The 22,137-nt window shown below is 43.0% G+C and overlaps 1 protein-coding gene across 18 annotated transcripts in view; it reads left to right on the top strand.

The window, feature by feature from the left end:
* FREM1 (FRAS1 related extracellular matrix 1) overlaps positions 1 to 22,137 on the top strand; it is a 199,704-nt gene that overhangs the window by 22,235 nt on the left and 155,332 nt on the right. For 4 of the 18 annotated variants that reach the window (XM_053907951.1, XM_053907952.1, XM_053907954.1 and 1 more), the window contains exon 1: positions 10,875 to 11,246. The exons of 1 other annotated variant lie outside the window; for it this stretch is intronic. The gene's annotated coding sequence lies outside the window, so the exon portion shown is untranslated. Of the gene's footprint in view, positions 1 to 10,871; positions 11,247 to 11,284; positions 11,501 to 13,283; positions 13,831 to 22,137 lie in introns of those variants that run through there. 13 more of the 18 variants (XM_053907949.1, XM_053907947.1, XM_053907943.1 and 10 more) reach the window with 9 other exon arrangements.

The raw sequence follows: 22,137 nt of genomic DNA, 5'->3' as shown, positions 1-22,137 counted from the left end.
AATGTCTATGATATAGCTTTGGAACCGGAAGAAGCCTTTAGAACATTATATTGTGTGTATTATTTGCAATATTCACTTAGAATACTTAATGCTTATCTGAAGTCAGCCACATTGGGGTAAGTTAGAACATTCACATCTTTTTTTCTCTTCACGTGCTAAGTTAAAAGTGATGCCCATTGGATGCTGCTGTTTATGCATTTAAAATCCTAAGTAAGTGTCACTATAAGAACCCAGGTTATAATACACTTGATACAATACACTTTCTATTAAAGATGGTGAAGAACGGGATGCCTGGGTGTCTCAGTTGGTTAAGTGTTCGACTCTTGGTTTTGGCTCAGGTCAGGATCTCATGGTTTGTGGGCTCAGGCCCCACATCAGGATTCTCTCTCTCCCTTTCTCCCTGGCTCTCCCCTGCTTGTGTGCACATGCATTCTCTTTCTCTTAATATAAATAAACAAACTTAAAAAAAAGGGGTGAAGAATCAATTCTGGAGATGTCACTGTTTAATAAGATGAAAACACTTGACAAATACCCCTTGGTTCTAAGGTGCTTTTGGAGAAGTTGAGCCAGATAACAGATCAGTGGAAGGGCATGGGCCAGATAGCTGATAAATTCCTACTCCATTCACTATGGCAATGAGCACTGGTTTTGCTGATGTGTGGCTGGTCAGACGTTTCATGAAAAGAGTGCCTTAATAAATTTAGGTTTTGGGGCGCTTTGCTGGCTCATTCGGTTAAGCGTCCGACTTCCTCCACTCAGGTCGTGATCTCACGGTTGGTGAGTTCGAGCCCCTGTCAGGCTCTCTGCTGTCAGTACAGAGTAAACTTCAGATCCTCTGTACCCCCCTCTCTCTGCCCCTCCTCCTGTCTCTCTCTTTCTCAAAATAAATAAATCAAAACAAAAAAATAATAAATTTAGGTTTTGAGGTTTTCTGAGATGGAGTTTCTGGGATCCACTCAGATCTTTTTGATCCCTGGTAATCATCATTGTGCAGCCCTAGGTGTCATTTGTAGCATTTGAAGATGATAAAGTATCAAGAGTGTGTTTTAGGTTCAAACAATTTCCGGATGTTGTGTAGCTTAAATGTCCCACCACCTCAAAGTCCAAGAATTCTAAAAAGACATGCATTCCCATCCCTCATAAATAAGTGATTAAAAATTTTATCATACAAATAAATGATAAAAACTTATTTTTCATCCATGATTAGAAACTATTGTTAGTACTTGTCCCAGGCATCCAGTGCCTCCATCAACAACACTGATGCTAAAATGCTCTGGAGGGACCACAGTAAGAGACACAGAAGATGTCAGGAAATTCTCTGTCATTTTTCAGTGATAACATTTGTCAGAGGAGGATATTAGAGGATAGGAGAATACTGAACTGGATGCCTTTATCACTGACTGCTAAAACCCAAGGGAACAAGATAAAAGTACTCAGAGGCTGATAAGTAGGCTGCAAGAAACAAAAAGGGTGCCTGCTGGAGCCTGGGGCAGAATGTGAGAGTGACAGCACATTTACCAGGACTGAGAAGAGCGGGCAGCCCCCCCTTGGATTATCAAAGAAACATTCCCAAGGGCGGTTGATGGCGGCCACACATACTGGGTGTTTGTAGTATGTGATCAGGGATTGGAGGGGACTACTGAGGGCCTGCCATATCATACCAAAATCACAACAATGAGCCAGAGACAAGGACTCCTTCCGGTTTGGAGTGATCAATTGAATGCAAATCCAAGATTTGTTTAAACCGTCCAGTGGCTTTCCAATGCCTACAGCACAAAACCCATGCTCCTTGGCAAGACATTAAAGACTCTCGGAACTGTAAGCATTGCTTCCTACCTCGGCTTGAGCTCCAATTACCCTTGGCCTCATGCTTAAGCTGCCAGTGACACCCAACTTTGTGTAGTTTTCTACTTGCAGCAAATGACTCTCATCTCCATGCCTTTGGTCTTGCAGAGACTTCTTGTTAAAATGCTCGCTACCTCTTTCTATATCTGCCTTTTCCTTTTCATCCTTTTAGAGTCACCCCTGGAATGAGGTCCTCTGAGAATGCTTTTCTGAATGTTCTTCATGCACATCCTGGTTCAGAGCACGTCCTTGATTCTCCTGTAGTGTCTTGGATACGCATACTATCGTTTTACCTGCCATCTTTTAATAATTATTATTATTTTTACATTTGTAGTCCCTCTTTTAGATTCTAAGCTTCTTGAGAGTAAGGACTGTATTTTGGGGGAGAGACTTCTCCATGAGTGTCTTGTGTTTCTGCATGTCTCATGAGCAAAGGTATTGAGTGTCTTTATTTTGTACTACCCTTTCAAGGTTGTTTGAGCAAATAGCTTGCAAGGTAGACATAGCATCTCCTTCCAGAGCAGAAGGTAGAATTGTTTTTTTGTCCAGTACAATAAAGATATTGTCTTCTTCCAGGACAAAGGGCAGGCAGGTTTACTGCCCATAATAAAATATTCAGGTTCCCTAAACTGAAGGTTCCTCTTTTATAATGTAGATCACTACAGATGCAAGTACCTATATGACCTTCTTTACATCGTCTTGTGGGAGCTGAGTTTCAGGGAAGCAGTAAAAATGTTCATACACTGGCTATAGCTATTGCTACGAGTAATAAACTGTCCTTTGTCTCAGACCCATGAGTGTTCTGACTTCTACCAATATCCATGAAATTGTGGTAGGCTAACTTGTTAGTTGTCAAGGAGGATAGTATCCCAGACTCTTCATAATTCTTTACATGTGTTATACTCATTGTTATACTTCCAGCACTGAGCTAATGCCCAATATATGTAAGTGCTTAGTAAGTGTTGAATGAATGAATGAACTGACCTCATGCTAGAGAAAAAAAGCAAAACAGGGTAGCACAAGGTGATCCTTCCACTCAGATATCTTTGTAACTGCGTCTCTGCTTTCTGCTCAGCCACCTCCATTAAGCCTACAATGGACTTCCAACATGGCGCCCAGAATCTGTTGGTTTCCTAACTACGTTTTTGTTAATGTGAGGAGAGAGGGTCCAACCCTTCTGTGACATTGTTTTGGAGCATGTTCCCAAGTCATCATTGTCATCAATGCCATTTCGTACATGCTTACTGGGACAAGATACAGTGATAAATTTCATATAATCGAAGCTACATAATTTATATAATCCCTTTGAATTATCGGCCTTAAAAGTAGACAATATCAAAAGCAATGTGTATTACATATGCTCTGCAAGCCAGAGAATTGTACAGTGCAGGGATTCAACTAAGGAAAGACCATGCCGAAATACTTGTAGCCTCTTGTGAACGAGGCTTGATGTGTGTAATTTATGTTGGATATCCTGGAAGGGCTTTCTGAAATTGTGTAGTCTTACCTCATTCCCACATGGTATGGAAAATTTAGTCAAGAAGGTGAAAGAAAATGCATAGGGGCAAGTGCTCATAGCTAAGGAACCAGAGAAATTGTTGGTAGAAAAGCTAACTTGTAATTTTTTTTCAATGTATGTTTGTGTGTTTGTTTGTTTATTTATGAGAGAGAGAGAGAGAGAGAGAGAGAGAGAGAGAGAGAGAGAGAAACAGAAAATCCCTAGCAGGCTCCACACTGTCAGTGCAGAGCCTGGTGCCGTGCTCGATCCTATGAGCCACCCTGGTGCCCCAGAAAAGCTAACTTATAATTTTTTTGTGACTTACATAAAGCCAAGTTTATTTTGTGTGCTTGAATATCACATTTGCTCTTAAATATTACAGGCTATCAAGTGACTACTTTATGTACGAAATGTTTGAGGAGTGTGTTGACCTTATTTCAGAGAAGACCTCCAAAAGATTCCTAGACATGGGGCAGTGTTTCCAATTATTGAGAAAACAATTAATTTTAGAAAAATTTTAAATAAGTGCTCTTAGTTCTAAGATTCAGAAGTAGTGAGAGATAATTTGAAACTTTGAACCAAAGGAAACTATAAGAAAAACAACTTTTCATTATATCCTTTGCCCCCATCTCAAACGATTTGGTTGGGTGAGTTGATTGTAAGCAGGTTGGGAACCTGTAATTGAACTTGTCAGTAAAGATGTGAGGTTTTTTCCCCCTAAACAATAATAAAGAATGGTCATTGCATGATTAACCATTCTTCAAATTATGCCAGATCCTTAGTGATTTTAGGCTTGTGGGTTAAGAGTTCCTAGTGGATTTTTGTTTTTATTTATTTTAATGTTTCATTTATTTTTCAGAGAGACAGAGCATGAGCTGGGGAGTGGCAGAGAGAAGGAGACACAGAATCCGGAACAGTATCCAAGCTCTGAGGTGTCAGCACAGAGCTCAATGTGGGGCTCAAACCCACAAGCCATGAGATCATGACCTGAGCTGAAATCGGATGCTTAACTAACTGAGCCACCAGTAGGTTTTTTCTTTTTTTTTCAATCTGTGAAGAGTTATTCTTTTTTTAAAAAATCATCTTAAGTCATTTTTGAGTATACAGTTCAGTAGTGCTAAATATATCCACATTGTTGTGAAACAGATCTTCAGAACTTTTTCCTCTTACATATGAGAATCTCTTTCCCCATTAGATAGCAACTCGTCTCTTCCTCCTTCCTCCAGTCCTTGGCAACTACTTTTCTACTATGTGCTTTTATGAATGTGACTTCTTTGGTTAACCTCATATAAGTAGAATGATACAGTATTTGTCTTTTTGTGACTGGCCTATTTAACTTAGCATAACATCCTCAATTTCATTTATGTTGTAGCCTGTGACGGGATTTCCTTCCTTTTTAAGGCTGAATAATAGTCCATTGAATGCATACAGCGCATTTTGTTTACTCATTCATCTGTTGTTGAACATTTTGGCCGTTTCCACCTTCTGGGAACTGTGATAGGAAATATGCGTGTGCAGATATAGTTTCAAGACCCTGCTTTCAATTCTTTTGGATATATATGCCTTGAAGTGGGATTCCTGGATCGTATGTTAATACTATGTTTAGTTTTCATGAGGAAATTCCATACTGTTTTCTATAGTGGCTGCACCGTTTTCTGATTCCCACTGACAGTGCATAAGGGTCTCAGTTTCCCCATGTGCAATTCTTAATGACTGTCTTTCCTCCTTGAGAGATTCTCTGAGGATTGTGATCAGAGGCACCATTGCTTTTTTTTTTTTTTTAACTTTTGAGTTAAAAAAAAAAACCCATTTATTAGACTTTATTTTTTAGGTTCACAGTAAAATTGAATGGAAGGATACAGAGATTTCCCTCATACCCCCTACCTCCATATAGGTATAGCCTCCCCATTAACAGTATCTCCCACCAGAGTGTTGCATTTGTTAAAACTGATGAACCTATATTGGCACATCAGTATCACCAGAGTCTATGGTCTATATTAAATTTTAGTTTTAGAGTTGTACATTCTGAGTATTGGACAAATTTATAAAGATATGTATTTACCATTAAAGTTTCATACAGTGTGGTTTTAATGCTCTAAAAATTCTCTGTGCTACATCTATTCATTTCTCCCTACCCCCAACTTCTGATCTTTTACTGTCTTTATATTTCTAGAATGTCATATAGCTTGTATTAGTATAGTATGTAGCCTTCTCAGAATGGCTTCTTTGGCTTAGTAATATGTACTTAAATTGCCTCCGTGTCTTTTCCTGGCTTGATATCTCACCTCTTTTTTAAGCCCCAGAGGTCTTAGAGCAGTTATAGACAATATTCTATTATAATCATCGAACTTGCTAAGAGACCAGAGCTTAATTATTCCAAACCTCCAAAAGGAAGGATAATTATGTAACATGGTGGAGGTGTTAATTGTCACTACAATGGCAATCATATTGCAGTATATAAATGCATCAAATCAACATGCTGTGCACCTTAAATTTACACAGTGTTTCATGGCAAATATATTCAATTAAAAAACAACTTCCAGGGGCTCCCTACTGCTTCAAAGATCGAACTAGACCTCTCTCATGGTGCCTGCCTGTCCTGCCCAGCTGCTTCTCCATCCTCTCCCCGTGTTCCCATTTGGAAAAATGTCCCCTCACTCCACATTGTCCCGATGTGTCAACATCTAAAACTCCCACTTCTTCCCCAGTCGCCCTCGGATTTTTCTGCTAAAACTGATATGGAAAATTACTCTCTTCCTTTTGGATTCCAAGCCGTAGGAATGCAGGCCTGGGCCGCTGGCTGTCTTCTTTCTCATGAAAAAGCCTGCCCAACTACACGGATCAGGGTGAGCATTTCATAATATGTACATAAATGTTGAATCACTGTCTTGTACACCTGAAACTAATATTACATGTCCACTCTGCTTCAGCTAAAACAAATAAATAAATAGAAAAAGAAAAAGCTTGTATGAACCAGGAGAAAATAAGGTTAATATACAGAGTGAAGCAAACCAGAGCTGGTCAACGGAAGGAGACAGAACTGATATATAGTTTGAGCCCCTGGATCCACTCAAGGTATGAGAGTTGTCAGGATTAAATGAGTTAATAACTGCCTATATGTAAACATGTACAGAAGGGGGTACATGTTCAATAATTGTTAGCTGTCTTTAATCACATCCCATTATACAGTATTTCCCTATATTGCATTGTAAGATTTTTGAGAGCAGGCACTAGGTCTTACCCATCTCTGTCCCCCCCATGATCTGCACAGAACCTAGCTTATACTAAGGTTCAGTAATCCTTGGTGCAGATAATTTAATCGATCAGCTCATTCTGATTCATCTGAGACACATTCAGTGTGTGACTTCAGCCTCATCTTTCTAAAAAGTCTGGGATTTTGTTAGATTTGCGCCATTTACTTCTACGATGTGAGAAGCATCTTTTGCCTGTGGGTTTGTTGCTACTTTCAGAGCAGACAGTATTCTGACTTGGGCTAGGTTGCTGTGAGTTTTGTTTTGTTTTGTTTTGTTTTGTTTTGTTTTGTTTTGCTTTGCTTTAATGTAACAACTCTCTTTATTTTGATTCTTTATGATGCAAAATTCATCATCTTTTGAGAGAGCTGGAATTAGGAGGTTTTTTTTCAGAGTCAATAAGAGAAGACTCCCAACTCCTTATGTTATGCTTGGAAAGAGAAGATTGTTCCTGGTGCTAAGCTCTGAAGGACCAAATCACTCCCAAATCTCACAAAGATAGCTGAAAAGCAACACATCTTAAAATTAAATTGCTTATGTTGCCTTTGGTGCATTTTCCATTTTCCTATAAAAGTTGGACATAACAAGGATTCCTGATGATCTTTTCATGTTTTTAACGTGTGTGGGAAAATCCTAATCTCGGTTGACTTTAATGCTAGCATTTGAAGCCGTGTTCAAGTTAATTATTAACGAGAAAAATGCATTGCCTATTTGATTTTCAGTTGTGAGGCCACAGTAGAATGGAATGAGTCAGTTTATTCTGATTTCCTGCAGGAATTTGGTGGGCAAATGTGATGGACTCAGTAAAGCATGTGGTTTGAGTACCGGCGTTCATAAAATGAAAGGACCGAGATCATTAATTCTTTCAGATCTCCAGTGGGACTGTGGGCTCCAGACATAAAATAAAGTGCTGGGAGAAGGATTCCTTTGTTAACACGTGGATTACTTAGTATGTGCTCTGGAAAGTCTGTCCCTTCAGTGTCTCTCCCCTTGGGGTCACCCTCTTCCAGCACCCTCATTCAGAAGATCTTTAATAGATATTTTATAAGGAGACTCATATCTTTGACAAATAATACGGTTATTTTCTTTCTTGCCAATCCTCATGCCTTATTTTTCATTCTTGACTTACTGTATTGGTTAGGATTTCCTACCCAGTGTTGGATGGTGGGGAATGTAGCAGGCATTTTTGTCCTGCTCCTTCTCTAGTGGTTGCAAAATTTTTACCACGAGGCATAAGATTTCTGTAGATGTCTTTGATCATGTGAAAAGACTTCCATTCTATTCCTAGTTGGCTAATTATGGCTTTGGTTGTTTGTTTTTTAGTGAATGAGTGTTGAATTTTACCGAGTTCCACTCTTCCGCATTTATTAAGACAATAGTGTGGTCTTTTTGGTTCCTTTAATGTTATTAAACTACTAGATGTGTTCATTTTGAACCATCCTTGCAATGCTGAAAGGAACCATATTGGTTATAATATCTTTCAAAATACATAGCTAGGCTAAATTCGTAAAATATGTTATTTAGGATTTTGTACTTACTCTTTTAAATATTTATTTTTGAGAGAGGGAAAGAGAGACAGAGCGTGAGCGGGGGAGGGACACACAGAATCGGAAGCAGGCTCCCGGCTCTGAACTGTCAGCACAGAGCCTGATGTGGGGCTTGAACTCCCAGACCGCGAGATCATGGCCTGAGCTGAAGTCAGCTGCTTAACCGACTGAGCCACCCAGGTGCCCCAGGCACTTATATTTAAGAATGATATCAGTCTACGCTTTTCTGATTTCGCGGCTCTCCTGCTCTTCTTGCCTCGCTGAGGGGTTATTTCATTCCCCTTTTCAGTTTTGAACCCTGAGCTCAGCAAGCTGCTGCCTCAAACATCCTTGCTGGGTGGTGTTTCTGTTCTCTCCTGCTGTACAGGGTATTTTATTTTGCTTTGATTTTGTTTACGTTTTTGGTTTTAGGTTGATCTGTTTAAAGCGTGACCCTTCCACCCCTGGACTAAAAGTCTCGTTGCAGCTCTGCTCCCCATGGTCAGTGAGTTTTATAGACTCAGGGGAAAACCATTGTCCCAGGCAAGGTGCTTGGTGCCGTCGGGCAATGTTTAATAGCCAGACTCCTAATTCTCTTATGTAAGTTGTTGGTGCGGATGTTTGCATTCTTCTCAGAGAATGCTATATTCTAAACAGTTCAGCCAAAATTATACATGGTACAGTCCAAAAGGGTGTGCTAGTCTCCAACACGAGCTAATCTCCAAGGCACTTTATGTTTTTCACGTCACTCCAGCCCTAAGGTTAGAAATAGAATGAATTCTTTAAAATGCATTTTGTTTCAGCACAACAGCACATGCTTTTAGGAGAAGAGTTCTTTGTTGTTCCTTTGCCTGTTCTTTTTAAACCTTTGGCTTTGCGCTTCAACACGTTTGAAGAGTACTTCATTAAAGTTGATAATGGTATTATTTTAACAGCCCCTATCCATTTGTGGGAGATTTGAGAGAAAGAGTGACTTATATGTATAAGCAGGCACTTCAGATTTCAAGATATTTTGGCTAGCCTAACTCTATCTCTGTCTATTCTAGAAGTTCAGCATAAAGTTAGGCCAAGCATCATACGTATACTACTTAAACCTAAAGAAAATCGCATTTCCTGCAGACATTTTGAAATGCGTTTCCATCTAAGTTTGCTTGTTAGTTTTTGCTTAGAATGCTGCAGGTATTTTCTCCTCATCGGAGTGATGTAAAGCATTGATTTCTGTTTCTAGACTAATCCGTAAACTTTATTTAGCCCAGACATTAGGAGAAGCGTATGCACGCAACTACCTACTGCCATTCCTTTACCAAATGGATTTCGTGTCTCAATTAATAGTGTTTAGGATCATCTTCATTTCTTTGCAGTTAAGATATTCACAAGCTGGTACATTTTTAAATTCAATCTGAGAACCAAATTGTCTATCACACCGTGTTTCCTAACCGTCATCATTAATAAGGCATTTTATCTTGCCCTTTCAGGATTAGTACACGAGTCATACATTGTCACTATATTTTGTTTACTGATGGTGTTTAGCAAACACTGTTTGTTTACTTATATAGAGTTTAGTGTTTCTTCAAGAAGCTTCACCCATTTATTATCAGAGCAAATGGGATGAATCAAGAGATTTTTGAAGATTTTCGATTTCTAGTGACTTCACATAAGTGTATATGTATCCATAAAGTCTATGTAAAAGAAAAGAATTGTTTTTCCGTCTTTTGCATTTTTTCCTTCCACTCTTTCCTTCCTCGTGTAGTTTTCTGTCCTTCCTTTTCAATTTCCTTCTCTCTTCTTATTGTTCCCAAGGAAGGAGGCACGGTGTGGTGACCTTGTTAAGGGGAACCACAATCTAGGTTGGACTGGATTTATAGGGCCATGTGCTTTTGGCTAAAGTTTAGAATATCCAGACATGCCTCAATATAAACATTACCCCCAAAGTGAGATACTACTTCAACGTCTCTATTTATGGTCAATTTAGAAGTTAGGACAGATGGTATGCCATTACTTTTTTTTTTCTGGTGGAGATGAAATACAGGAACGCACTTTATTATGCAGTTGTTAGGGAACAAATTTCCACCCACCCACTGAACCCTGGCAGCTTTAATGAAATGAATTTCTGAGGGACATTTCTTGACCTGGGATCCAGCTGAATCGGTGGGGTCATGAACTCTCCGTAAATGAGATGAGGTTAATGGAATTTTGGTGAATCTTGAAAAAGAATCAAACACGTGAAAAGCCTTGTAGGCTGATGAACTAAGGTGGTGCTTCAAAACTGAAGCTCCTCTTTTTCTTTAAAGGCTGTGGCAAAAGTTAACCCCCCCCTCCCCCCCCCCCCCCCCCCCCCCCCCCCCGCCCTGTTCCCCTGCCTCCTCCTTTCTGAATGCTGAGCATCTTGTCTGACTTTGAATAAAAACCTTTCCGAAGGATTTGTTTGAAGAAAAGGGGTTCAGGAAAACACAAAAAGTGTCTGAAGAGTTTGAAGGGCCGGGGAGAAAAGTGTAGGAGTTTGCAGGTGGTGGGTGTTAGCATGTGTGCGTGTGTCAATATGCGTGGGGGTGGGTCTTAGCATGTGTGTGTGTGTGACATGTGTAAGTAGGCACACACACGTGTGTGAGGGCGTGTGAATATGTGTGCATGGACGTGAATGTGTCGGTGTGTGGGGATGTGTGTGGGCAGCCTGGGTGCGCCCGAGTGAGGTGTGTTTTGGGCAACGGGGTACATGTCGTATGTGTGTGTGTGTGTGTGTGTGTGTGTCCGTGCGTGTGCTGCATGTGTGTGAGCGGGTGTGCCTGTGTGCTGCGGGCGGGAGAGGCGGCTTGGGCTCAGCCAGTGGCGGAGCAGTTAGTACAGAACTAATAGTGGAAGGGGACGCTGGGGAGAGGGTAGGCAGAGGAGCAAGCGACCTGATTCACAAAAGCGCAGTTTTGTCCCCGCGGGGCCCCGACCAGCAGAAGGGACTGGAGAGCCGTGGCTCTCCGCCAGGGAGGTCGGGCTCCCCGCAGGCACCGCAGGCATCCTTTATCATGCCCTTCGCAGGGGGAGTCCTGAGGCTGGGCAGTCGGGAAGTTTCCGTAGCAGCAGCAGCAGCAGCAGCAGCAGCCTTGGAGAGGACCAGCAAGGACGGTGGAGTGAGTATGTGAACTTCAAGTCTCTATTTTCCTGTGGGGTGGGTTCATGGATTTTTAGCACAAAGAAAGCTCAAACTCAGCTGACCTGAAAGACTGGAATTTCAGCTCTTTCCTTTCCTGGGTTGTTGTCCTCCGCGCCCCCCCCCCCCCCCAAAACCCTTTAAACCAGAGATTACCAGGTCAGTGACTCTTACCGCCCGCCGGGGTTCGGGTTGGAGGGTTTCTAGCTTTTTAGCTTGGAAAGGAAAACCACTACCTGTAAGTATCTGCTTTATGTACTTCCTCTCAGCCTGACTGTGAATGTTCTGGTAGCAGAATGCCCCAGAGGTTGTTTGCGTGGTGGCAATCCCTTCCAGTAACCATGCGAGAAGTATGCAGAGTCGGCTTGCAAAAGTTTAATTCTCATGGAAACTCAGAAGGTGGCAGTTCGCACTGTTACAAAGCCATATGCTCAAGATGGGACTCTATTATGTAACATGGTTTATAACTCTCTTCTGAATCCATCCCAATGGCACTCACCAATGAAATCACCATTTTAAATTTTGTAATCCAGCCCCACCCCCCCCATCAGAATGTTTCTTCTCAGCTAAATGAAATGGCAAAGGGAAATGATGAAAAAATTAACACTGCAGATAATATCCTCACAGTATAAAGAGATAGAAATTTGCATGAGATGATTTTTGGATACCTTGCTTTAGTTTAGTTATAGTTGCATATATATTTTTAAAAGCATGGTTTCTATTTTTATGAGGATGAGAGGGAGTGTTGGAGAGGCAAAGAAATCATATTGTTCCGAAGTTTTGGACTGATTTTTAAGTTCTTTCTGCTCATTACCCAGATTTGGTCCAGAGACTTTCGTGCTATAGTGAATAGCTTCTTGTAGTTTTCATCTGGGTCACAGAAATAACTTCCCAGGCACTTAATTTTCCTTTCTGCTTTTTTTTTTTCTTTTCTTTTTTTTTTTTTTTAAACTCTTGTGCTCAGTCTTGTTGCCTGGTGTGAATTACAAAGCTTCAAAAGAGCATTTCCGGGGCTGGTTGGAGTTTATGGCCTGGGAATCTTGCTGGAGAGATTAACCTCTTCAGGGCTGCTTCAAAGACCAGACCTAGTGACCCAAATGCGCCTCAGGTTTCTGCTCTGGAAAACTGACACCACCATTCCTAGCTTTAGTTAAAGCTTGAAGAATTGCTTCCCAGTCCCCTGCCTATACTTGATAAACGCACCTTCAGTCCGATTCTAGGAAAATGTTAACCACCTTTGCTCTTTCTCTCCGCCAGGGATTCTCAGAGCTCAGAGTGCCACTTGGGTGCTTGCTGAAAGGCAGGTGCCTGGGCCACGCCCCCAGAGGATTTTCGGCCTGGGGAGGGGCTGGGAATTCACCTGGGTGATTCTGCAGTAGGTGAGATCATACTTGGAGAAGCGCTGGTCTGTGTTGTCCTTGGCAATTAAATTCTTGCCACGTACTTAGTTAATATTAAACCTCATAGCTAAATACTAAACTTGAGTTTCAGCTGATGTTGAATGTAAGCTATATGCAACATGGCTTTGCATGCTTGGCCGGTAAACCAGGGCTTTTAACCAGCCTTCCCACCACCCTTATCTTTGTTTCCTTGCTCCTCTTTCCATCCTTGCCTTTCCGTTCCCGTGAGTGAGGAAGGGAGTTGGGCAAAGGCGCCTACATGCCATGTTCCCCACCTCCATGTGTTGGGATGTGTGGTGTGACCTGACCCCACATGGCCAAACAGTGTTTGTCTTAGAAACTTTCAACCCAGTGCTGTTTTTTAATTCTTCTTCTTCTTTTTTTTTTTAATGTTTATTTATTTTTTAGAGAGAGGGAGAATCCACATGTGAGAAGGGGAAGGGCAGAGAGACAGGGAGACCGTAGATCTGAAGCGGGCTTTGTGCTGACAGCAGAGAGCCCAACATGGGCTCGAACCCACAAACCTGATCATGACCTGAGCCAAGGTCAGACTGGGCCACCCAGGTGCCCCTCTTCTTAATTCTTTACCAGCCTCCCAGGATGCTCTGCTTCTGGGGATGGGCTAAGCTGACTCAAGCTGAACTGAGCTGGGTTATTTCTTGGGACTGGTCAGGAGCAGTCTAATTCCTGGAAACTGAGTTTAGATTAGACCAACCAACAGGGATTGGGAGAAACAGGAAGTGATTCCTCATTCACGCGAAAGTCCTCATTTGACAACATCTGAAAGTGAGAACTCAGCCCCATCCTCTTCCCCAGTGACATTTTATGCCATTGTATGTTTGTAGTAAAAAGGAAATAGGACATGGCCATCAGCATCCCCTCCTTTTTTCCTCCCCTCTCACTCCAAATGTTTGCAGGTGCCTGCTTAGTGTCAGGTGCCCTGCTACTTTCCAGGGACTCCAAAAAGATCAGTGCATGGACAGAGCCCTTGTCCTCATGGTGTTTCGAGTGTTAGCTGTTGCTAGCCAGTCTTGGATGAGCCATCTAATCTCTCTAACCTTCACTCCCTCCATCAATATAACGAAAGCATTGAACTAAATGGATTTGAGTATCTTCCCAGCTCTGATATTCTGACATTGGTGGATATGTCTTTGCCTTCTAAACACAGGTAAGGGAGGAATGACATTTGCTTTGAAAATAGGCCCAAAGATTTGGCTCCCTGCTTCTCTTAAAATTCTTCAAAAATATCTTGTAAGTTTTCTTTCTCTCGTAAGAAACCAAGACCGCCGGTGTGGTGTGTTAGACAAATTTTACCTTTTCGGAGCGTGCAGCCCGTTCCTCACAATGGGGTCCTGTAACGCTCCAGAGAGGCTGTTTCCCTGGCCAGGTTACATAGGACAGCAGCCTCTTATCTTGTCTGAATCTGGTGTTGCTACCCTTTGGAGAGCTGGGTGGTCTGAACAGGGCTTGCCCGCTTCCATACTTGCACAGCTAGTAACCTGACCCTTTCATTCAAGTGATTTAATAGCTTTTGTGCTACCAGGCGAGAGAGGCTCAAACAGAGATCTTTGAGGGGCTGGGAAAAAAAAACAAAACAACAACTCCCTAATGAAATCTGCATTTTGTCTCTACTATAGTTTCTCTTACTGCCATAACTGCAACGTTTCAAAGGGTTCTCAAAGTTGGCCATCAAGATAAGAAAATATAGCTGTGATCTGTGTGTTTTTCTGATAAATGTAGCGTCCAGCTGTCTGAAGATACTATGTTTGGGTGGGAAACTACTCGCTGGAGGACAGAGTACAGGGATTTTGCAGAGTTGGGATATTTTCGTCACAACTTCTTGGCCTCTTGTTGGTGGGTTTAAAGGAGATGGCAAGATAGCCTTTGGTGTCACTCTTACCCCTCCCTATTTCTGGGGCTGCGTTTAGGATGTCAAAAATACTCCTTTTCTGCATCACGCAAATGCTTCTAAGACCGTATGCCACTCTTCACTCCCGATTTTATCCTTGAAACTTTTCTATCATTTAGAGGCCCGTGCAGATAACACTCTAGGACCCACTACACTCCATGTCCTTCTACTGGTGTCCCACATCCCCGGGAACCCATCTCTGCATTGTGTCAAGTGTTATCAGCTGCTCAGGGCTTACAGATGCTCCCTAAATTCTTCTTCAAAGAAATGTGCCAGGACTTTGTCTCGTGAGGTCACACGGAGGGCCATGGGATTTTCATTCCAGGGTCTACATTTCCTGTTAGCACAAACATTCCTCATTCAGTAAATTATGAGCCAAAACCATTGTGAGCCTAGGAGGATTTCAGAAAGGATGGTCGTTGCCAGATGAGAGTTTATCCCAATGTTTAAAAAGTTGCTAGGGGTGTCCTATCAAACCCCTTTTGTAGCCTGGATTTGTTTTTGCTGTTAAAGTGATTCTCCTCCTTGGGAAGACAACACCGTGGCACACAACAACGACACTTTAATTCTGTTTTCTGTAAATCTTCCTCTTTGTTTTAACACGGTAGGATGATTCTATTTCATCCAATAAGCATCGGTGATTGTTCTGAAACCAAAAGGTAGTATTAAGAGAAGAACCCAGAGTGGTGTAATAGAAAAAAAAGAATGACCTTTGGGGCGCCTGGGTGGCTCAGTCGGTTGAGCATCCATCCGACTTCGGTTCAGGCCTTGATCTCACGGTTCGTGAGTTTGAGCCCCACATCGGATCCTCTGTCCCCTCTGTCTCTGTCCGTTCCCCACTTGCACTCTCTCAATGGCAAACAGTAAAAAAGGAGGGTATGGACACTTACCGAATGTTCTTAAGGGCTAAAGGGCACTTGGAAAGCACCTAGCATGGTCCACAATGTACGATAAGTGCTCAATGAGTATTTCTTCCTTGGAAGAGGGCTAACACAGGTGTGAAGGCCAGAAGGAATCAAACGTGTCAAGCCACTCAGTTTATAGGTGCAGAGAAAAGAGAAATGGGAAACCAAGCTCTCTTCCAGATTTCGTTGCCTAAGCATAATAGATCTCAACCCACCACTTCTCTGGCCTTGGGTGTCTCATCCCAGACTACTTCTCACTTGATTCCTCCTCCAGGATGGTATAGACCCATGGAACAGACCCATGAGCGCCCACACTGTCAAAGCGATTAGTACAGAGAGAGCAAGAGCGACGTAAAAATCATTCTGCCTTCATTTCTTCCCGACCCTCCAGAAGTGAAGACTTTTATAGCCGTTTATGATAAATACATAAGGAAAGAAATCATTTTATTGTTTTGGCTGGGAGGAATTTGCTCCATTGTTAGCAGGCGGTCCGACGTCTAGGGGAAATGTTTGTTTGAGAATTTGAAACTCTGGGATTGCACCACGGTCAGCCTGTGAACTATCACCAAATAGAACGCCACAGCCGTTCAAGCATGCAGTGCTTCCCCCCCCTCACCCTGCCCCCACCCCTACCCCCACCCCCCAGATCTTTGTCTTTCTTCCACCAGTTTTTTTCTTATCGGCCCGGTGTTTGCATTGTGATAAGTGAGTCACTCAGCTAATATTTACTGAGCTTCTCTGTGCCAGAGAAGATGACCCGGACTGGAGGGACTTCAGTGAGCAGAACAATCATGGTTGTTATCTTCAAGAAGCCTACAGACTAGAGTAAAAGGTGGGCTTTTAATGAAATGACTGCGAATATACAATTAAATGCCTGCAGGTGTGCAGCGTGCGGTAAGGGTATTGCAGGGCTCTGGAAGCAGATAACGCTGGGCTGGGAGGCCGAGATCTGAAGGATGGATAGAATTTCGCCAGGCAAAAGGGAGTTTGGTAGAGGTGGGGAGATGGCATTCATGGCAGATGGAGCGTCATGGGCAAAACATATAAAGGCTCTGGGTTGGCAGCCCAGTGAGTTTAAGCAAGGAAGAGGGACTGGGTGACTAGCCTGTCAGTGGCAGGGAGGAGAATCGTGTGAGAAGAGGCCAGAGAGATGGGCAGAGGACAATCACGCAGGGAAATCCAGTCTCACAGTTGCAGGGGACCTCGGAAAGGACCGAATCCCACCCCCTCCCTAGGACAAGGATCCCTTTCTCTGGCCATCCCTCAGCTCTTGCCATTATCGGACAACTCTGAAGGAAAGTTCTTTCTAAAAGTAGGTTGCCATTCTACCCGTCGTCCCTGGTTCTGCACCCTGCAACCAGAAAATAAAGTCAATCCTCTTTCAAATAGTTTGAAGACAGACTTTTTTTTTTTTCCATAAATCTCTGCCAGAGGAGGTCTGCTCTTTCCCATTCATATGCACTTGATTTGGGAGAATGTAGTTTTACACGTGTGCTGCTGAAAGCGAACTTCCTGGCTTCCGTCCATGATTCTAGCCTCCGATTATTGAGACTGTGGGTTTTGATTGTGCCCTCAGTGATAACAGTCAACTTTTTTGGGATTTGCACTGTCTGTGAACTGGATAAGCTTGTCTTCTATATCTTTGTTTAGGAATTTGGAAAATTATTTAATCAGAGGAATGGAGCTATGGGTACCACTCAAGCAAGATGTTTCTCATAAGAGAAAGGGTGCCCCAACCTCTTTTTTTTTCTTTAAAAAATTTTTTAAAAATGTTTATTTATCTTCAAGAGAGAGGGAGAGACAGAGCTCAAGCAGGGGAGGGGCAGAGAAAGAAGGAGACACAGAATCTGAAGCCGGCTCCAGGCTCCGAGCTGTCAGCACAGAGCCCAACATGGGGCTCGAACTCACGAACTCGCAAGATCATGACCTGAGCTGAAGTTGGATTCTCAACCGACTGAGCCACCCAGGCGCCCTGTTTTTTTTTTCTTTTTAGAGAGTAACCTAGGCACAATATCTCCATAACCCAGACTCATAGGAGTGTTCAAGTTTAAATGAGAAGAGCTCAAAGATGTGAATGTGTGCTGGTGTCCTTGTTTTGACAAGAATGCTGAAGGCACAGTTCAATTCTATTTTCTGATTTCATTTATTGATACATGTGTTGAATGCATATCACTTGCAATACACAGTTTTGTTCTCCTTCCTTCTAAACACATAGATAAACAGCTACACCAACAGGTAGGCCCGGTGACAGGTTTAAATAAAATGTGATTCTTCTCCATTAGCAGGAAGGAAATCTTCCAAATGGAACGATCATGTCTTAAGGCATCTTGAAGGAAGCATTTCACGAGGTCTCAATACATAGGGATTTTAATAAGGATGGAAACAAAGACATTCCAAGCAAGGGGCAGACAAGAACAGGAGAACAGAGATGGGAAGGGTCCAGCAGGTCCTTGTAAGTGTGCAACTAGAAGCTATGGGAGAGGGTAGGGCTGTGGTTTGGGAATACATAAGCCTAGAGGTGTTAGCCAAAGGCTGTGGAAATGGATGTGTTGTGAGAAGCCAGCTGAGGTCACAGTTTTCAGAAGTGCCACATTTTTAGCAGTACAACATGACCCGGAGAAGATTAAAAAAAAAGACAATAGAAAGCAAAGGAAGAACAAATAAAAGAGAAGGAAGCAGTGGTTTGGGAGAGAAAGAGAACCGGGAGTACATTGCATGACATAGCCCAGGAGAGAGGCAATTTTGCAGAAAGTGTGGGCGGAGGGCACTGCTGGGTGCTGTTAAGGCCAGAGAGGATCGCTGGAGAAACATTTAAGTTGATCTATCAATTAGCAAGTCACTGGCAGCCTCTGGGAGCTATTTCAGTGGACTGGTGGCAGTCAACATCAAGCTGTCCTCTTGGGGAATGCAAGACGGTCGGGGGTGGATGGAGACAACTTTTCAAGGAGGTAGGCTGGTTGGTCCATATGAAGCATAGGATGGGAAAGGGGAAAAGAAAATGTCTGATGAGTAGTAGGAGTAATAGTCACAGCAGTAGTCGTTGTGAGAACACTAACATTTATTGAGCACACACACTGTGCTAGATGGCCACACAGGTTTCTTTTCATTTGATTCGCACAACACAACTACGCGTTGGTGTTTCAACCCCTTGTTGCTGGTAAGGAAACTGAGGCTAAGAGAGCTTAATTTGGCCTAGATGATGTCACCAGGAGGCGAAGGGACCAGCCTTCAAATCTAAGGTCGCCGTGTCCTCAAGTCTCACTGGGGTGGGAGCCTCTCTGTTTCAGGCTTGGTTTCTTCCACGGGGAGGGCCGCTGGTCTGCCGATCAAAGCCAATTTATCAAAGTAATAATGAAGACAAAAAGCAAACAAGGATGGGGATCAAAAGGGCAAATGCCCCTGAAGAACTGATTTCTACCAAGTATGGGCTAAATCTCTAGCTCATTTCCAAAATATAAAATAACAGTTTTTCACATAAAGTCATTGTCATTTAATATGCAGGACATAGTCGTGGTGTGGTGACTGGGTGTTCCAGGGCACCCGCAGTTCATTGCAAATTCCAGACCCAATAGCCTTTTCTCTTCCTTTCCTCTCCTTGCACTCTCCTTACTTTCTTCTTTTCTTGCAATAGTTGCCTCATCCGAAAAAAAATCCGACTCCTGCTAGCCACACGTCATGGCTCAGGAACTTTGATCTCCTCCCCAACTGTGGCCCCTGCTAAGATCCACGGACGTTCATACAGTAGATCAGAAGGAAACACCACAGCATTTTATAAAAATGATTTTTCTCAAATGTTGCAAAATGGTTGGCACCTTAAGCTCTTAGAATTCTTGAAACAACTAAAAATAGCTACTGCTGGAGGTACTGATTGGTGGTTAAGAGGTCACTGGAGGGTGAGTAATCAGTAGGAAAGGAACAGGAGTTGAGGGGCCGTAGGACTGGTCTTTCACGTTGGTTTTTATAGCCTCTTCAACTCTTGTTTACTATCTGTATTAATTTGCAAATGCTGTCATAACAATAGACTACAAACTTAGTGGCCTAAGCAACAGAAACTTATTTTCTCACAATTCTGGAGGCTAGAAGTCCAAGATCAAGGTGTCAGCAGGGTTGATTCCTCCTGAGACCTCCCTCCTTGGTTTGTAGAAGGTTATCTTCTCCCAGTGTCTTCACATGGTCTTCCCTCTGTACCCTTCTGTGTCCTCTAAATTTTTATTTTTATAAGGACACTACTTATATTGGATTAAGGTCTACCCTAATGACCTCATTTTAACTTAATTGCCTCTTTTATTTTTGGGAGAGCACAAGCGGGGGAAGGGCAAAAGAGGAGGACAGAGGATCCAAAGTGGACTCTGTGCTGACAGGCTGACAGCAGCTACCTGCTATGGGGCTCGAACTCACGAACCATGAGATCATGACCTGAGCCGGAGTCGGATGTTCAACTACTGAGCCATCCAGACGCCCCAACTTAAAGGCCTCTTTGAAGGCTCTATCTCTAGGGGTGCCTGAGTGGCTCAGTCGGTTAAGCGTCCATCTTCGGCTCAGGTCATGATCTCATGGTTCATGAGTTCAAGCCCCGCTTCGGGCTCTATGCTGACAGCTCAGAGCCTGGAGCCCACTTCAGGTTCTGTGTCTCCCTCTGTCTGCCCCTCCACTGCTTGCACTCTGTCTCTCGCCTTGTCTCAAAAATAAATAAACATTAAAAAAAATTTTTTTTAAAGGCTCTGTCTCTACATACAGTCACCTTCTGAGGTACTGGGGGCTAGGACTTAAATATATGAATTTGGGGGAACCAAATTCACCCCATAAACCTTATGCCACCACGTCAATCAAGGTCTCCTCCTGGAGGAGGAGGAGATCTTCCAAATTCTGAAGACATAACAACAGCAGAAAGAGAGAAGACCAAACCTGTGGTTTGATCACCCTGAGAAATCCATTTGTAATTCACTCCGGATTTAGAGCGTGGCCTCAGGGTGAGGTGACAAGGAAATTTCCTCAGGCAGGACTAGCTTGGCGCTTTCAAAACTTCTAGATGGAACCCACCTTATTTTTCTCATCGGGCTAAAAAGCCTGCGTAGTGCCAATTTAACGCTTCAGGTTAGGAGGGGGAAACGTGCTGTGTGTACCATTTTGCACTCCAGATGCTATGAGGCCTCGTACGTTGACTGTTGCTGGATTGCTTTACTGGGAACTACCAGTCTTTATTTACTCCCCGAGAAAGAGACATTTCCTGGGCTGGAGCTTTAGAAGTCACTCCGGTGCTAGGCTCCTTGTAGTGCATGGGAATCACAGGCTATGGGATTCATTGGTAGGAAGACGCAGGTCCTTGTGCATCCATTCCCCCACTGACGTGGCAAACGATGACAGCCACTCGACCTAATAGAGACGTATTCGGAGATCGTATGGTGTCGTGCAGCAGGCAGAACCTGAAGATCAAAGACTTCGAACTTTTTTTTTTTAATTTTTTTTTTTAACGTTTATTTTTGAGACAGAGAGAGACAGAGCATGAATGGGGGAGGGGCAGAGAGAGAGGGAGACACAGAATCGGAAGCAGGCTCCAGGCTCCGAGCCATCAGCCCAGAGCCCGACGCGGGGCTCGAACTCACGGACCGTGAGATCGTGACCTGAGCTGAAGTCGGACGCCTAACCGACTGAGCCACCCAGGCGCCCCAGACTTCGAACTTTTAAGACCTAGACTCTTCAGACTTTCGAAGACCAAGACTGAAGACTTTAAGACAATGCCGTGGTACAGAGCACACGTGCCCATGATGTGAGGGCAGTTGAATTTGTTAACAACAACGACAGGGGCGCCTGGGTGGCTCAGTCGGTTAAGCATCTGACTCTCGATTTCAGCTCAGGGCGTGACCTCGCGGTTCGTGGGTTCAAATCCTGCTCTGGGCTTCATGCTGACAGTGCAGAGCCTGCTTGGGATTCTCACTCTCCCTCTTTCTCTGCCCCTTCCCCACTTTCTCTCTCAGAATAAATATCATTAAAAAAAAGAACGACAACAGCAAATGCAATCTTTACAACGACCTTGTGAAATTGATATTATGGATTCGCCCTGTACAGATGGTGCCAGCAAGTCTGAGAAGGTTTATGTAACATTTATTCTGTATGTTGAGGTTTTTCTTGAAACACTAAGTTGTTCAAAGAGTGAATGGTTTGGTCAAAGGGCTTATCCTTAGTTCAAAGGCTTAATTGAGGTCTGCCTACAAAGAGGTGTGTGAGCTGAAGAATATGAGGTAAACGTGCAGTATTATCTGGCTTTTTCTGTATATAAAAAGAAAAAAGGCTCTATTTCCTTCAAAGGATCGATCTTTGTGTTTTCTTACTGAGTAGAAAAAGCCAAATTGTTTATCCTAACCAGAAGGCTGGAGGTAGTGAGATGGGCTTCAGCAGACAAGGTCAAGGTTCACAACTGTGTTAATAAATATTGTAGGAGGCATGAAATAATGGCCATTGTTTCACGGAAGCACTGACAAGAAGAAACTGGTACATTAGGAACACAAAAGGGAATTAGTCTTTGGAGTCACGTGAGACATTTTTAATTTACAGACCAGAAGGTCTGAATGTTTGTGCTTTGCGGCAGATGATTAACCAGATAGCCTCGAATTCCCTTCTCATCTGATCGATAATGACTTTGCAGGTAATGATTTTAGGGAGA

This window comes from Panthera pardus, unplaced genomic scaffold (assembly GCF_024362965.1).
Source record: "Panthera pardus isolate Hobbes unplaced genomic scaffold, ASM2436296v1 HiC_scaffold_20, whole genome shotgun sequence".
Classification (NCBI taxonomy): Eukaryota; Metazoa; Chordata; class Mammalia; order Carnivora; family Felidae; genus Panthera; species Panthera pardus.
Note: the sequence above shows the minus strand (reverse complement) of the source record. Positions and strands in the feature narration are given on the sequence as shown.